The following is an 8,008-nucleotide window of genomic DNA, read 5'->3' as shown; positions in this document are numbered from 1 at the left end:
TGAACGTGCATAGTTCGAAATTTCGAGAAGCGTCAAACTTGTTAGTTTTACAAGGTCGACGACTTCCGTCGAATTTCTTGATATGGAAAGTCCGAAAATTCGATATCTTTCGAACCTTCGACCGCTATATTCGATCATCGAACCTTCGGTTTGAAAAAAGTTCGCGGCATCCCTAGCCATGAACATCCATCCATCCATCCACCCATCCATTCATCCAGGCAGGGATGGATGGGTGGATGAAACGCGGCACATAAACCCATGACACCAATAGAGCGGCTGGAAACACACTGTAATGTAAACACACTCCATGCTTTTCTTTAGAAGGCACCATGACCTGGCGCACTGGAACAATAGAGTGGTGCAGGGTGCGGCAATACATCAACTCATTCCCAACTTTCTTGGACATCAACGCCTCGGCGCATGCACTAAAATGAGAATTTCGATTGAACGGCAAAGAGCATCGCAATGTTCCCCCGGGAATGTTTTAGGTAGCAGTCATACAATATCAATAAGCAGTAATTAAACTTTTAGACGCGTAAATAGTGTTTATTCCACAACTCACTTTTCTTTTACTTTTTTTTTATTGAATCCTATTGACCACAAACAAAAAATTGTAAATTTCTGCCTTTTTTGAAAAGAGATCGTAATGTTACTGAGCACTATCCGATTGCCCAGACATCATACACCTCAAATCAATTAGGATTTTGTTATTTTCTTGAAAACTCCTTTTTTTTTTTGTCCCACGGTATGTCCCAGAAAGTTAACCATTGGCCCAGCGGCGTTCCGGCCGGGGCGGGAAAAAAAAGTGAAAGCCGTTTACAAATCCCTGTAACGCCGATTTGGAGCGCAGCTCTTGAGGAGGAGGAGTGAAGGGTACTGAGGGGAGGGTAGACCCCTCCCCCTTCTCCTCCTCCTCCCCTCATTCTTTAATATGCTCCGGGGGGGGGGGTGTCACGTGACTTCGGGGAGGGGGTCACGTGACCTCGGGGAGTCGTGACCTGGGGGTGACCTCAAGGCCACGTGACCCCAAAGGTGACCCCCACGTGACCTTGGGGTCACGTGACCTGGAGGGGTCACGTGACCTCGGGGGGTCACGTGACCTCAGAGGGGTCACGTGACCTCAGAGGGGTCACGTGACCTGGGGGTCACGTGGGGTCACGTGACCTTGAGATGACATTGGAAGGGGTCACGTGACCTTGGGGGTCACGTGACCTCGGGGGCCACGTGACCTTGGGGAGGCGACCACGTGACCTCGGAGGTCACGTGACCTCAGAGGGTTCACGTGACTTGGGGGTCACGTGACCTTCAAAGGGTCACGTGGGGTCATCTTGGGGTCACGTGACCTTGAGATGACCTTGGAAGGGGTCACGTGACCTCCGAGGTCACGTGACCCCCTCCCCGAAGTCACGTGGGGTCACGTGACCCCCTCCCTGAAGGTCACGTGGGGTCACGTGACCTTGAGATGACCTTGGGAGGGGTCACGTGACCTTGGGGGTCACGTGACCTTGGGATGACCTTGGTTACGCCGACGCCGACGCCGACGGCGACGGCGACGCCAACGCCGACGGCGACGCCGCTCAAGCCGGGAACGGGCCCCTAAGAGCTGCGCTCTAAAAAGGCCCACAGAGAGCCGCGAGTATACGTCAACGGTCAAGCTGTTGAAAAAGAAATTGGAATGGGCTGCCGCATTTACTATTCCCGTAATATTGCAGCCGGTTTTGTGGCTTAACATGGCGGAGGTACCCCACGTGGAATTTTTCCCCTTGTAGCTAAAACTAAACTGGATCAGCTCATATGATGCCGCTCACTGCTTACGTTTCTTTTGCTGGGTGGCCAAGCGCACCGAGAGGACGGAGGAGAGCCTAAGGCCACCTAGGAGACAAGGCCTGCCCATGACGTCATCGCTAGTGGATCCCTGATCCTCCCGTAGTGGCAAACACGCCGACACGCCGCACAACAGCAGACGCGTCTTCGTCTTGGCATTTCCGAAGAAGTGGAAGACAGAGTGAGCACAGCGCTCAGGTGCCCATATTTTTTGTTTCGTTGCCATGAAACGTTGTCCTCAAGTATAGGTGGTAATGGCCGCGGCAATCGTGGAGGCCACGCACAACAAGCGAACTCGAAATCGCGGTAAAACAAAAAAAAATACCAAACTTTAATACAATAGCATGATAGGTTCTCGGCCCGACCAGTCTGAGGGCCAGTCGAGGTTCTTGTTGAAGTTTTTAGGGGCGAAGCTCCTTAGGGTCTAGCCTTGTCCAACCGGCGTCCGTGCTCACATCGATTGCCATCCATCTGTCTTCTTAAAAAAAAAAATGTTTACGCAGTCGACAGGATTCGAACCTGTGCGGGGAGACCCCAACGAATTTCTAGTCCATCTGCTTAACCACTCGGCCACGACTGCGGGACGAGTAGGGGGCTCTGAGATGTGGTAGTAACTCAAGAGCTGGGGATGTCATGGAGGAAACGTTGCATGTAGCCACTCAACGTCTATACAGGAGAGGGCGCTGCGGTCAACTGCGTATATAATCGCGTTAAACTTTGCATGCATTGGCTCAACGTTTATACACGAGAGGGCACTGCGGTCAAATGCTCAACTGCGTATATAACCACGATTCATACCACACATTCTCTTTCTGACATGGACCGTTGACTTAAGCGGTGGAGATGCGTTCCCTGGGCTTCTAGCTGATCCAAGCTGATCCGCTAGAAGAACCACTGGCTCTGCATTTCACCAACCATAAAGCAGTAATAATGAAGTAGAAACGCAACCCGGAACTAAGCACTACCTATGAGCAATGAAAAAAAATCAGCACTATCAGCACTACCTATGAACAATATCAGTTTCATCAGCACCACCAGAGCTTCGCCCCAATCAACATCATTCACCACGTGGAGATGCGGTCATTTTTTTCCCCTCTTGCTCCAACATTTTTTCTTCAATGATGGAAGTAAAGTTTATTATTAACCAGGGGGGAAATATGAGAGAGTTCCCCTTTCTAGAGTGATAACCGCGGAACAGGCTTCATTCCTCGGTCCTGACGACCAAGTCAAACAAAAGCGTGAGAAGCAAACAGCACGAAGCCACGTAAAAAAAGACCTTAACGACGGTTATCGAATGTAGGCGCACAGGTCACGTCTCCTCGTAAACGTGACCTCACGCAGATTTCTCGTTGTATATAATTCTCTGCGGGCAGTGGGAAAGAACTTACACTCCTCAGATTCGGTGACCGAGCGGCTTAACAATGTCATCATAGCGTACGATGTGTTGCAATCCTCGCGTCTCGCCCGTCGTCGGCCCCCACTCTTGATCAATATGCAACACGATGTTACTGAGTAGGCGGCGAAGAATGACCTCTAATCAGGTATAGGTCTTCCCGAGTTCCCACGGAGTTTTATTCACTACGTGCAAGAATCGTTGGCTTAAAAATTATCAGAACACGTTCGGCTATTGTAGACCCGTGTAAAGCGTTAATAACTCGGGCTGGGCACTCGATCGGTTAACGTACCGATTTATTGAATAATACTTTAATCGCGGTTAATCTTTCTAACCGACTAATATTTAAAAAATAAAAGTGAAATTTAATGCTTTCATCACGCAGACGTGGACCAGCCACCTAAAGTAAATTGTAGGGGCAATATTTCTAACTCCAAACAAGTGGAGAAGGTCATACGTGGCCCAACCACTTCAAACGCCGTGCAAGTAACATTACTCGCGCGGCGTTATTTGAGAGTAAGGGAGTTGATCGTTCTCAGCTACACATCAATGGTGATTTAAAATCTGAAATCGTATACATTTTGGCCTTATCACATATTCAGCAAAGCGCAAATATTATAATTTTGACCTTTTTTAAGTTATTATGCGTGAAAATAAGTGAAACCTATTAATCGATTAAAGGGTGGCGATTAATCGGGTTACAATATTTAATCGACGCCCAGCCCTATTAATACCTGCACTTCAAAAGCTTCGAAAATACACCTATGGGGCCACTAATCAATAAGTTTCGCTTTGAAAAACGACGCTACAACCTTCAAATTATCCCGTGGGCGCCGCTATTTTGGTGCTTTTTGTGCTGAGCGGGCGTAACTGGCGTCGTCCTCGGCTCCATAAACGTTTAAAAAACGAAAAAAAAAAGAAACCTTGGAGGACGCTTAAGTTTTGCATTTAAGAGTGGAACGTCATAGCGATATCGGGTCCCGTTTGCATCGCCTTCTCATTCGATTTTCATGCTCTTCCTGGCAGTGAGCAGGAAGGTGGGCGGACATGGTCATTTATCATATTCTAGTCATTTATTTATATATGTATCCAAAACCCGCAGCGCCTTTCTGCATTACAGCGGCGGGGTTACATACGCCAAACAATACTTGAATACACAGAAGCAGGCTTCTTGTGAAGTGCAGTTGGGTTAAATGACGGCAAGAGTACTTATATACATGGAAGCAAATCACAACTTCGCAACACGCAGCGTCACTCTATATCAACAAATAACGGCAGGATAGTTTACATATATCGAAGCAGATCTCGAATCCGCGACACACATTGCACAACTTTTATTTTAGAAACTTGACTGATTCCAGGGCAGAATAAAAGGCATCGTTTGACGAAATTGATACTACGGCAGAAGGTAACCGGTTCCATTGGAAAATTGTTTTCGGGAACAAAGCACTACTAAAAACTGCACTCCCACATCTGTACTCACGAACCTTACGAACGTGATCCACACGGGCGGATTGATAATGTGGTGAAAAAAGATAGGTGTCACGTGGGATTCCGGTTTGGGAATGACATATGCTGTGAAAAAACTTCAAGCAAAGCTTTGCTCTACGGTATTCGAGTTTATCCCATTGTAGAGTTTATTTTGCACCGTGACACACTAAAACCTCTATATTTTACTGACATTCCCAATACATAGGGGGCCGCAAAGTTTTGCACCGTTTCTAGTTTATCTCTATCAGTGATAGTCGGCGGGTCCCGCACAGTGCAGGCATATTCTAAAATAGATAACACATTTGTTTTATGCAACAGCTCCCGGGTGGCTTGAGGAAAGTTACGCGTATTTCTGCGAAGAAAACCTAAAGATTTTGAAGTATTTTGTCACAGTATAATTGACATGTCGACTCTAATGTAATGAAAATGTAAAAAAACACCTAAATACTTGAACTCAGAAACGACTTTTAGATTAATATTGGTTATTTAATAATGGAATTCGCTCACTGTTTCTTCTCCTGGAAAAAGTAATGCACACGGTTTTATCCAAATTAAGATTCATCCGCCAATTTTCACGCCAAGTTCGTATTCCATTTAAGTCTTTTTGAAGGATACGACTATCTAATTTACAATTAACTTTTCTATATAACACGCAATCGTCTTTAAACATTCGCATACATGATGTAACGTACTCCGAGATAACGTTAATATAAAGTAAGAAGAGTAAAGGCCCCAAAACTGACCCTTGCGGAACCCCGGATGTTACATCAGAAATACTCGATTTCGTTCTATGTGCTACCACGTACTGAGATCTTGCGCGTCGATATTCGGAAACCCAGGAGATAACACAAGGGTTAATATTATAACGCCACAATTTGTCAACCAATAACGCTTGAGGTGCCACATCAAAAACTTTTTTTTTTAAATCCAAGAAGATGCAGTCGACTGTTGCACGGCTATCCAGCGCTTCAGCTATATCGTGAGAAAAATCCGTTAATTGCGTGACGCTTTCTAAAGCAAGCCATGCCGCTTCTGATTAAACAAAGAATTAATGTGCATGTGTTGGGAGTTAGGCGTGTACAGGATATGCTCAAGAATTTTACAGCAAACGGAAGTTAATGAAATGGGACGGTAATTTGAGACACTGTTGCGAAGCCCTGATTTATAGACTGGGACTACTGACGCTATCTTCCAATCATCAGGGAGCGAGCAATATTTCAGTGACTTCGTGAAAAGTTATTTTAAATATAGGATCTCAGTAAAGCAGTCAATATACAGTCAGGGCCAGCAGTTTTTGAAGCACTTAAGCCCTCCAATAACACTTCTATCTCGTGAGCATCAAAGACGATATCTTCCATGGGTGATACATCCGCCAGAGCGAGGTCGTCTGCAGTGTTCTTTTCTTTTTGTTTCTTTTTTATAACAGGCAGGGAAAACACATAACTAAAGAAAGTGTTCAGAAATTCAGCTTTGTCACCAGCATCAGTGACCATATCGTCACATCTCACGAGAGCAGGAATAGATACGTTATCTTTTTTATTCCTCTTTATGTATTTCCAAAGTTCTTTAGGATTGTCTTTAACTTCAGTTTGGAATGACTCGAAGAAAATTGATTATGCTTGTTCTATTTTTCTTTTTAGATTACTGGTTACCGTTTTTCGTTTGATGATATTTTCAAGCGACGGATTGTTCTTATAGGCCCGATAAATGCTTTGTTTTCTATGGGTCAAGTTCCGTAGTTTTTTGGTAAACCAAGGTTTGCTATCATTACGCCTCTTAGTTAAAATCTAAGAAGGAACAAAGCGGTCTCGCAATTCCAAAGCTTTCGTCTTAAATAGCGCCCATAATTCAGCTATAAAACACGATTCAGCAAGCGTTTAAAAAAAACAAAAACAATATCAGCATCTAGTTCAGCATTTATCGCGGTAATGTTAGATTTACTGTAATTAAATATGCGTCGACTGCTTTCATTATATATTTTTACGTGATCTAATTTCATTTCACAATGAACAGCGTTCTGATCGCTGATTCCCGGAATGACTAAAGTAGTTTGCACCAAATCCGGTTCGTTTGAGAAGAAAAGGTCTAGTATGTAGTCCCCTCGAGCGGGCTCTAGCACTGTTTGAGTGAACGAAAACAGGTTGATAAAATTGTACATTATTGCAGTGAGCCCCCGAGTTACTCCAGAGTGTGTGCTTGGTTGGTGCCAGTTAAGATCGGGCAAATTAAAATCGCCACCTATAACAATGCCATCAAATTTAATCGTTTCAACCGCAGCTGTAAACTCGACTAGTAGCCTAGTACATCGACTGAATTCGCTGGCGGCCGGTAAAAAGAACAAACTGCCAAAGTTTTACCATTTCGAAGTCTTAACTAACTAGGATCAAGCTTCGCTTGATCCTAGTTCAACCTCAATCTTACTCGAAGAAATCCTCCGATCCACTAAAATAAAGCTAGCAACCGAAGGGTCGAGGGTTAGAATTCCGCTTCATATTCTTCCAATTATTCTTCGAGACATATGAATTACTTTATAAAGTCAAATCATTTGAGACACGCGACAACCTTTAATTCGCATTACACGTCATGTATTTTTTTCAACACTTTCATTTCACGCGTGACGTCACGTTTGACGTGAGCGTTGTGGGTTGTTTGAAATTCCCGCGCGAGGTGATGTAGCTATGAGGACATTGTCCTATCGACCAATCAGGAGTTTCCCGTCAGAACGCCACCGACGCCGGCTTTTCAGCCACACAAGCTCTTTAACGCTGTCAAATTTAAAACACAATAAGAGGAAAATTTGAAAAAAAAATCGATGTTAGTTAAATTGCATTTTGGAGAGATTGCCTTTCTAAGCATTTTCAATTGTCATACTTTTCTATCAAAGTTATATTTCGGGCTGAAAAACACTTTTTTCGAAAGCAAGTAACGGATGCCCACGCCCCCTTTTGGGATACGCTCCTTGTTTATTGATAAATTTTCCAACAAAAAATATTAACACCAGATTTAAAAGCATGTTCTGAATGAGCTACATACACCTTAAACATTATCTAGCAACTATTGCAAAGTTTTTTTGTTTTTTTTTTAACCAAGATAATTTTAAGAGGTTATGCACGTTTTTCCACGTGTGTGCTTTGAAGACATGGCGACATTAAATGCTGTTTTTTCATTCAACGCTGGTAGCATGGAACGAGCCACTATTTTGAAGTCCTGTGGATTGCAACCTGGGTGAAACAGCATTAGGTGGCTGAGGGAAGTTGACGTCATTTAAATACACTTTGCCGGCAGGGCAACACGACAGGT

The sequence above is a fragment of the Ixodes scapularis genome, unplaced genomic scaffold (assembly GCF_016920785.2).
Source record: "Ixodes scapularis isolate PalLabHiFi unplaced genomic scaffold, ASM1692078v2 PGA_scaffold7__128_contigs__length_106722199, whole genome shotgun sequence".
NCBI lineage: Eukaryota > Metazoa > Arthropoda > Arachnida > Ixodida > Ixodidae > Ixodes > Ixodes scapularis.
The sequence above is the reverse complement of the archived record's forward strand: the minus strand, read 5'-3'. Positions refer to the sequence as shown.